This window comes from Pseudophryne corroboree, chromosome 3 (genome assembly GCF_028390025.1).
Source record: "Pseudophryne corroboree isolate aPseCor3 chromosome 3, aPseCor3.hap2, whole genome shotgun sequence".
Lineage (NCBI taxonomy): Eukaryota > Metazoa > Chordata > Amphibia > Anura > Myobatrachidae > Pseudophryne > Pseudophryne corroboree.
This window is the reverse complement of record NC_086446.1, coordinates 150,591,736-150,602,079: the sequence shown is the minus strand read 5'-3', so window position 1 is coordinate 150,602,079 and position 10,344 is coordinate 150,591,736. Positions and strand designations below refer to the sequence as shown.

Genomic DNA, 10,344 nt, shown 5'->3' with positions numbered 1-10,344 from the left:
GACGGTGTTTGAGACGCCTGTACAGGTATTAACTGATTTGCCGGCTGTCTCATGTCGTCAACAGTCTTTTGTAAAGTGCCGACACTATCACGTAATTCTTTCCATAAGACCATCCAGTCAGGTGTCGACTCCCTAGGGGGTGACATCACTAACACAGGCAATTGCTCCGCCTCCACACCATTTTCCTCCTCATACATGTCGACACAGCGTACCGACACACAGCACACACACAGGGAATGCTCTGATAGAGGACAGGACCCCACTAGCCCTTTGGGGAGACAGAGGGAGAGTTTGCCAGCACACACCAGAGCGCTATATATATACAGGGATAACCTTATATAAGTGTTTTTCCCTAATATAGCTGCTGTATATATTAATATGCCAATTTAGTGCCCCCCCTCTCTTGTTTTACCCTGTTTCTGTAGTGCAGGACTGCAGGGGAGAGTCAGGGAGCCTTCCTCCAACGGAGCTGTGAGGAAAAAATGGCGCCAGTGTGCTGAGGAGATAGGCTCCGCCCCCTTCTCGGCGGCCTTTCTCCCGCTTTTTAATGGAAAAATTGGCAGGGGTTAAATGCATCCATATAGCCCAGGAGCTATATGTGATGTATTTTTTGCCAAAAAAAGGTTTTTTATTGCGTCTCGGGGCGCCCCCCCCAGCGCCCTGCACCCTCAGTGACCGGAGTGTGAAGTGTGCTGAGAGCAATGGCGCACAGCTGCGGTGCTGTGCGCTACCTTATTGAAGACAGGACGTCTTCTGCCGCCGATTTTCCGGACCTCTTCACTCTTCTGGCTCTGTAAGGGGGCCGGCGGCGCGGCTCCGGGACCCATCCATGGCTGGGCCTGTGATCGTCCCTCTGGAGCTAATGTCCAGTAGCCTAAGAAGCCCAATCCACTCTGCACGCAGGTGAGTTCGCTTCTTCTCCCCTTAGTCCCTCGGTGCAGTGAGCCTGTTGCCAGCAGGTCTCACTGAAAATAAAAAACCTACTTTAAACTTTTACACTAAGCAGCTCAGGAGAGCCCCTTAGCCTGCACCCGTCTCGTTCGGGCACAAAAATCTAACTGAGGCTTGGAGGAGGGTCATAGGGGGAGGAGCCAGTGCACACCAGGTAGTCCTAAAGCTTTTTACTTTTGTGCCCAGTCTCCTGCGGAGCCGCTATTCCCCATGGTCCTTTCGGAGTCCCCAGCATCCACTAGGACGTTAGAGAAAACTTGTATACACTGCCGGTGGATTGAGGATTGTTCAACCACCGTTAATCACTGCAAACAGCTGGTGATAATATGCGGAGCAGTATATTAAGGTTTGGATGACGTCTGCAAGCCAGCCTCCTGACGAAGTGCTTACGAAACGCGTTGGGGCGGAGCTTGCGAGACGTCTCTTTCACTCGGCTTGTGCATCTCCCTGTGATCGCTGCGGGTGGCCGGACGGGCTTCTGAACGCAGCGCGGTGTACTGTCCCGGCTTCTGGACACAGCGTTTGGTGTATCAGCCTTGTGGAGTTTTTTCATACGTATAAACTGGCCCAAAGTGTGGATCCAAAAAGGTATTATTACATCTATACCTGTGATTTGGTTCTAATGATATGTTTTAAAAAATAAATCTGATTTACACTATGGGCGCATTCTCCTGAATCCTTTTTTCCAGAAATTTGCTCAAGGGGTCCTCCTGAGTGCTTTGGAGGATTGCAGCGGTGGTGGTTCACCAGTGTTAACAGCCAAAGGTGTGGAATTACCTGTGGACTGCAAACCATCAATTAAGACTAACCAGCGCACCTGTACACCGTTCTTTGCCCAATATAAAAATAATTATTTACTTTTACACTGTTCCCTAATTGTATCAGTCCATAATGAAGCTAATGTTAGTTTTCTTTGTTTATGCAATTACTAAGCAATCGGAAAGGTATAAACAGAATTGCAGCAAACAGTGTTCCCATAACGTGTTTAACACGGAATATAAATGTAAAAAAAAAAAAATTCAAAAGGAGTTTTTGCGCCAGCCGGGACTCGAACCCGGGTCGCAAGAATGGGAATCTTGCATGATACCCCTACACTACTGGCGCTGCTGTCCGTAGAGCTTCTCATACAGAATATTCTTGTCAGCAGAGTATGAGGCAGCTGCTGTGATTGCACATTATGCTGATTTGTAATATAAAATCGGATTACATACATAAAAGCAGCAACATAAATAGGATGTTTAGCACCCGACCACAGTGGCACTGTAAGCACACACACAAATAGAGATGTATCTGCATGTGTTTCTCCATACTGGCAATCACAGCTCTGTACAGCCAGCTCAGCCTCCTGCTTCTCTCTCCTCCTCCTCCTCCCCCCGCCTCCCCCCTCCGCAGCCCTTGCAGCTGATTTTCCCATTGTAAAATTACAAACCACAAAATAATAAGGCTTATCTGAGTATACTAGTTATGTTCATCTCTACCACTAAACGAGAATGATTTTACAATAAATTAGATATTACTGACAATTACTATCATCTGCAAAATGCAGATTGCGCTAGCCGGGACTCGAACCCGGGTCGCAAGAATGGGAATCTTGCATGATACCCCTACACTACTAGCGCCTGTGCTTGTTTTTAGTGTACAACTAATCTTAAATGAACATCCTGTATCCTGGTCATACTGACTTCGTATTCATTGATGCCTTGTCTGACAATTATACATTTGATGGGTATTCGTGAAAAGTTACCTATAGCTGCAAAACATGTTTGATAGTGCATATATTATTTATGTACACTGCATATAATAGTCATGTACACTGCATGTAATAATCATGTACACTGCATATAATAGTCATTTACACTGCATATATTATTAATGTACACTGCATATAAGTCATGTACACTGCATATAATAGTCATGTACAATGCATATATCATTCATGTATAATGCATATATGATGTATTTTTTGCAATGAGCATTTATTGGTTATTTATATAAAACTGTGAATAAAGTGCTTATGGCAGAGGAAAGCAATCAGAATACTAATGTGTATATTATGGAAACAAAAAATGCAAAAACTCACGCTCAGGCCCCAGCGAGATTTGAACTCGCGACCCCTGGTTTACAAGACCAGTGCTCTAACCCCTGAGCTATGGAGCCGTGCACACAGCCTGGTGCTCGCCGTCTCCCAGCTCATCCTAATGCTACGTCTCTGCCGGAACATTTCAATATGTATCTATATTATATCTGCATATCTATTAGCGTTCGGCTTCAATGCCATTGCTGCCTTCCGGACGTGATGCATTAATCCTCCAGTCACTCTCATCCTGCACAGAATTCTAAGACGGAATGTGGGGTCCGAAATTACAGCTCTAACCCGTTTACACTGCGGGTGTAATAAACAGATTGGAGCCCCACCATGGTGTAATCAGAGGGTGACCCCAAGGTAATTAATAAAGCAGGGACGCGTGGACATTTCTAGCCAAATAAGAACAAGTCAATCAGCTCCCTTAATTCAATGCTACACAGCATAATAAACTTCCATCAGCTGGGCCCTGCGCGACTGACTGTCCCCTCCAGTAAGGACGATTGGTAAATTTAACTAGAGCCACAGTAGATTGCAATCCATCAGCTGTACAGTCCAGGGACGTGCGGTGAGGGAAACAGTGATTGCAATCTACACAGGATCGCCTGCGATGCGATGCGACGCGACGAGAATCGCGTATACTGTATATACACTAGTATGTCAAACAGCTGTACAGTCAGGGAACAGTGTTTGCAATCTGCCAATATATGTAATGTACAGTACCTGCAGCATAGATTCACATATGAGCCTGAACAGGGAAAGCAATAGAGCTGGCTAGGCACAAACCGCCCACATAGGAGCTATTTCATATTAAAAAGAAAAGACAATCATATGAAGATAAAATTCCCATCAAGCAAAGTTTAGACACCATGGTTAATGACAGTAAATATAATAGTAATAAACATTGGAAAGATAAAAAAACAAAACAAAAACAAAGTTCATCAGTGGATATGATTTGCAGGAATAAACCTCAACTTGCATGTGAAAGGGGATATGGGACATTTTAAATAAGGCAGATATGGGATTAAAGAAGTATGAACGGGTGTCTTTCCTTAACCATACCTTGCTATGACTGCCCTTGTGTTGCAATAATCATTGGAGAGGTTGTAGACGAAAGCATCCAAGGCACCGTTTGAGAAAGCAGCATAAACCCTTTCGCCCTTGCTAAAGGGGATTTCTCCTCCGTGCATTATTTAGCAAACAGCGGGAAGTTCATGTTAACGGCCCTCATTCCGAGTTGTACGCTCGCTAGCCGATTTTAGCAGCAATGCACACGCTAGGCCGCCGCCCTTTGGGAGTGTATCTTAGCATAGCAGAATTGCGAACGAAAGATTAGCAGTTCTGCTATTAAATATTTCCCTGCAGTTTCTGAGTAGCTCCAGACCTACTCCTAGATTGCGATCAGCTCAGCCCGTTTCATTCCTGGTTTGACGTCACAAACACGCCCTGCGTTCAGCCAGCCACTTCCCCGTTTCTTCAGCCACTCCTGCGTTTTAGCCTGGCACGCCTGCGTTTTTTAGCACACTCCCGGAAAACGGTCAGTTTCCGCCCAGAAACACCCACTTCCTGTCAATCACTCACTGATCAGAGCGACTGAAAAGCGTCGCTCGGACCTGTGTAAAATTGATTAGTTTTGTGTGAAAATACTTAGCGTGTGCGCAGAATAGCCCATTTTTAGCCTGATCGCTATTCTGCTAAAAACGGCAGCGAGCGAACAACTCGGAATGACCACCAACGTTGTTTATGACTGTAGCAATGTAGATAGCGTTAGTCCTATGGTCCTAAATACCGGAAATGGGGACTCATCAAAAGCCTTTCTGGTTTTGCTTAGTCCTCACCGGGCTGTAGTACTACGGGGAAGCGGTTAGGTCGCCGGTGGCCAGCATCCCATCGGTCAGCATACCGACGCCAGGATCCTGAACACTCACAATGCCGCCAGCCAGAATCCCGGCTAACGGGCTTATCCAACTCGTGAGTGTCCCATAAAGTGGGAACAGAACCTGCAAGGTTTTTTGTTGCACTGGCAGCCGGGATGCCGGCGTTGGTATGCTGACCGCCGGCATCCCAGCCGCCGGCAATGTATACCAAACCCATAATATCCATATGCGCAGACGGCCTTTGCACTTTGAGCCGGGTACACACTAGAGTGATTTCGGCCTGATATGTTGTTTTCGGCCAAAACGGGACAATAAATAATCAGGATCGGGCAGTGGGCACGCCCAATCAGCGCGCTCCCGCAGTCACAGGTAATATCTTCCAGTCGTCCATGCTGCAAGCAGACAATATCGCATGCGGTGCAGTACAGTGTAATAATGGATGAAAGAGGCATGATTCCATCCTTCATTACATCATTCTAATGTGTACCACAGATAGAATATGTCGGCCGGCATATCATCTAGATCTAGATTGCAATCCATCACTCTTATGGGGAGGCATTTGATATGCCGGCTGTCGTGATCCCGGAGCTCAGCATACCGGCGCTGGGATGCCGACAAGCGGCAACTATTCTCCCTCTTAGGGGGTCCACGACACCCCTGGAGGGAGAATAAATAGCGTGGCGCACTACCGTGCTCCCTGCTGCGTACATTAAGTGGTCGGGATCCCAAGTGCCGGCATAATGTAGTAGACCCCTCTTATGTGTACCTGGACTTAGGGGTCTATTCATGAAGCAGTAATTAGAGTGAAGAAGTGAGCCTGTGGAGAAGTTGCCCATGGCAACCAATCAGCTGCTCCATACAATTGTATAGTTTGCAAATTATAAATGTTACTTCAATGCTGATTGGTTGACATGGGCAACTTCTCCCCTGCCTCATTTCTTCACACTTTTCACTGCTTCATGAATAGACCCCTTAGTCTGTTAAACCCATCACTGTCAATGCTAGTCTGCTGGTAACTCAGCAGAGGCCACCACCAAGGAGGTGTAACTTATGTTATACCGGCGGCATATTCAAAAGTATCACTGTGATACTAAATGACATATGCCGCTTTTGAGATGTGCAGATATCGATCCTTAATAGAACCCCCTTAGTCAAGATAGGTAATTCTGCTTAGTGGCTGTACATTGGTGGTAGCGAAAAGGTGATTTAACTTCTATAGGGGACTATTCCTTACAAAAGGCGATGACCCCACAGAAATGATGGCTTTTGATTAGCTGCGATTTGCGGTGACAGATCCAAATCTGCCACCACAGATATATTTACAACATGCAGAAACTACTGTTTCAGCATGTATGAAGCACCCATTCACCTTGATGAACAGGACTCTACTTGTGTCCTTGTGGATTGACCGATGGAGTACAAACCATTAAAAAAATTAAATAAAAAATAAAAAGATTAGAAGAGCTGCATTAGGAATTAAAGAAGAATTGGAGGAGAAGAAACAGAATGGGGGTGGGGAGTCACAAGTCCCTTTACCGGCCTCTTGATGTAGTGACGTGATTCCCAGCTCTGAGTAGCTAAAGGCGGGGCCATGAAGATGTGATTCTTTGCGAATCTTGGGGACGGGGGCTCGCCAGGTTGTGGAAGAATTGTCCACTTTTCCAGGACCTGGGAGACTCACTCCCTAATACCCCTTTCAGACACCCAGGCTTTAACACAGCATGGACCCAGGACTATGCAGGGGTTATTCAGAGTCCTTATCAAACCAAAAAAGTTAGCAATTGGGCAAAACCATGTTGCACTGCAGGTGGGGCAGATGTAACGAGCAGAGAGAGAGTTAGATTTGGGTGGGTGTTATTCTTTCTGTGCAGGGTAAATGCTGACTGCTTTATTTCTACACTGCAATTTAGATTTCAGTTTGAACATACCCCACCCAAATCTAACTCTCTCTGCACATGTTACATCTGCCCCACCTGCAGTGCACTGCAAAATGGTTTTTCCCAATTGCATACTTTTTTGGTTTGCTAACAACTTTGAATAACCCCCTATGAGCAGAGGTTGAAGCCAAGGTATTCTGTACTTACCTCCGTTCACACATGGGTGGCCACCCAGGTTATTCCCAGGCCATCACCCTTCACCCGGGTCTTCTGGCTTAAGGGCCCCATACACTAGAACGGTAATGCCTGATTTCATCCAATTTTGGGCAATCAGGCCGATATATCGGGTGAAATCGGGCATTTTGGATGTGTTTCCGATCCGATCCAATGCACGTTCCCGTGAGGGTCGGATCGGTTCCCCTAGAGGACCGAGTTTGAGAACCCCTGCCCTAGATCATAGGTTCTCAAACTCAGTCCTCAGGACCCCACACAGTGCATGTTTTGCAGGTAACCAAGCAGGTGCACAGGTGTATTAATTGCTCACTGACATATTTTAAAAGGTCTACAGGTGGAACTAATTATTTCACCTGTGATTCTGTGAGGAGACCTGCAAAACATGCACTGTGTGGGGTCCTGAGGACCGAATTTGAGAACCACTGCCCTAGATCGTTAGTGCTGCACTCGTGACATGTCAGTTCCCGCAGGCATGGATGGAATCGCATAAGATATATTGCATGCAAAATGTACCAAATCGTATGGAATCATATGGAACCTCTCCCGGGAAGCTCCCGGGAGAGTTCAAGGGAAATCGCCTCTGACTTCAGCATCAGACATATCGTTGTAGTGTATGGGGCCCTTTACAGTGGACGCTTGAAGATGATGTCATCTACAAGCACGACTGTCCCTGTCTATGAATTTCTCATAAAGACCCGGGTCGCAAGTCCCGGGAATAACCCTGGTCGGTTACAGGGTTATGGACCTGGGACTGTCAACCCGGATCAAAACCCGCTCAGACATAAGCAGGACCCGGGTCGATGTGCATGCACTGGAAAAAATAGGATTTTAATACCTACCGGTAAATCATTTTTTCCTAGTCCGTAGAGGATGCTGGGGTCCACTTCATTACCATGGGGTATAGACGGTTCCGCAGGAGCCATGGGCACTTTAAGACTTTTCAAGAGTGTGAACTGGCTCCTCCCTCTATGCCCCTCCTCCAGACCTCAGTATAGGAACTGTGCCCAGGGAGACGGACATTTCAAGGAAAGGATTTACTTTTATACTAATGGTGAGATTCATACCAGCTCACACCTCAACCATGCCGCAGAACATGGCATTCAACTTAACACACGCCAACGGGCATGAACAATTGCAGCAACATGCTAAAAAATAATCGTAACACAACACTCGTGTAACAACAACTAACAACTGCAGGTAAAGTACGCACTGGGTCGGGTGCCCAGCATCCTCTACAGACTAGGAGAAAAGGATTTACCGGTAGGTATTAAAATCCTATTTTCTCATACATCCTAGAGGATGCTGGAGTCCACTTCAGTACCATGGGGTTATACCAAAGCTCCAGTACGTGCGGGAGAGTGCGGATGACCCTGCAGCACCGATTGACCAAACTTGAGGTCCTCATCAGCCAAGGTGTCAAACTTGTAAAACTTTGCAAACGTGTTTGCCCCTGACCAAGTAGCTGCTCGGCAAAGTTGTAGTGCCGAGACCCTCCGGGCAGCCGCGAAGGATGAGCCCACCTTTCTAGTAGAATGGGCATTTACCGACTTCGGTATCGGCAATCCTGCCGTGGAATGAGCATGCTGAATCGTCCCTCTGATCCAGCGCGCAATAGTCTGCTTAGAAGCAGGACCCCCAATCTTGTTGGGAGCATACAGGACAAACAGAGCCTCTGTTTTCCTTATCCGAGCTGTTCTTGCGACATACATTTTCAAAGCTCTAACCACAGCAAGAGACTTTGACGCAGTGAAAGTGTCAGCAGCCACTGGCACCACAATAGATTGGTTTATATGGAAAGACGAAACCACCATTAGAAGAAATTGTTGTAGAGTTCTCAACTCTGCCCTATCTTCATGGAAGATCAGGTAAGGGCTCTTGTGAGACAAGGCCCCTAACTCAGACACCCGAATTGCGGATGCCAAGACTGAAAGCATCACCACTTTCCAAGTGAGAAACTTCAATTCTATCTCCTGTAGAGGTTCAAACCAATTCGATTGAAGGAACTGCAACACCACATTAAGGTCCCATGGTGCCACCGGGGCCACAAGTGGAGGTTGGACGTGCAGCACCCCTTTCACGAACGTCTGAACTTCTGGAAGGGAGGCCAATTGTTTCTGAAAGAAAACTGACAAGGCCGAAATCTGGACCTTGATTGAACCCAATCTTAGACCCGCATCCACCCCTGCCTGTAGAAAATGGAGAAAACGTCCCAACTGAAACTCTTCCGTAGGAGCCTTCTTGGATTCACACCAAGACACATATTTCCTCCAAATACGGTGGTAATGTTTAGACGTTACTCTTTTCCTGGCCTGAATAAGAGTGGGGATGACTTCTTTGGGAATACCCTTTCAGGCTAGGATCCGATGCTCAACAGCCATGCCGTCAAACGTAGCCGCGGTAAGTCTTGATACACGCACGGCCCCTGCTGCACCAGGTCCTCGTGAAGAGGAAGAGGCTGAGGATCTTCTATTAGCAACTCCTGAAGATCTGGCAACCAAGCCCTCCTTGGCCAGTCTGGGACAATGAGGATCGCTCGAACCCTTGTTCTTCTGATAATCTTGAGAACTTTTGGTATTAGTGGAAGTGGAGGAAAGACATACACCGACTGAAACACCCACTGGGTCACTAGAGCATCCACTGCTATTGATTGCGGGTCTCTCGACCTGGAACAATATTTCTGAAGCTTCCTGTTGAGACGAGATGCCATCATGTCTACTTGAGGAACTCCCCAAAGACTTGTCACCTCTGTGAAGACTTCTTGGTGGAGGCCCCACTCTCCTGGATGGAGATCATGTCTGCTGAGGAAGTCTGCTTCCCAGTTGTCCACTCCCAGAATGAAAATTGCTGACAGAGCTCTTGCATGTCTTTCTGCCCAGAGGAGGATCTTTGTAACCTCTGCCATTGCCGCTCTGCTTTTTGTTCCGCCCTGACGGTTTATGTATGCGACTGCTGTTACATTGTATGACTGGATCTGTACGGGTTGATCTTGAAGAAGATGTCCGCTTGTAGAAGGCCGTTGTGAATGGCTCTCAATTCCAGAACATTTATGTGAAGACATGTTTCCTGACTTGACCATCTTCCTTGGAAGCTTTTTCCCTGCGTGACTGCTCCCCAGCCTCGGAGACTTGCATTCATGGTTACTAGTACCCAGTCCTGAATCACAAACCTGCGTCCCTCTAGGAGGTGAGAACTGTGTAGCCACCACAGGAGCGAAATTCTGGCTTTGGAGGACAGGATTATCATCTGGTGCATGTGTAGGTGGGATCCGGACCATTTGTCCAACAGGTCCCACTGGAATACTCTGGCATGGAATCAGCCAAAC

At 47.0% G+C, this 10,344-nt stretch overlaps 3 non-coding genes across 3 annotated transcripts; all 3 read right to left on the bottom strand.

The window, feature by feature from the left end:
- Positions 1-1,984: 1,984 nt before the first annotated feature.
- Positions 1,985-2,055, bottom strand: TRNAG-CCC (transfer RNA glycine (anticodon CCC)). Its single transcript has one exon. It is a non-coding gene; the product is annotated as a tRNA-Gly (tRNA).
- A 444-nt stretch (positions 2,056-2,499) lies between these two features.
- Positions 2,500-2,570, bottom strand: TRNAG-CCC (transfer RNA glycine (anticodon CCC)). The gene has a single exon. It is a non-coding gene; the product is annotated as a tRNA-Gly (tRNA).
- Positions 2,571-3,035: 465 nt separating this feature from the next.
- On the bottom strand, positions 3,036-3,108 carry TRNAT-UGU (transfer RNA threonine (anticodon UGU)). Its single transcript has one exon. It is a non-coding gene; the product is annotated as a tRNA-Thr (tRNA).
- Between the last annotated feature and the right edge of the window lie 7,236 nt (positions 3,109-10,344).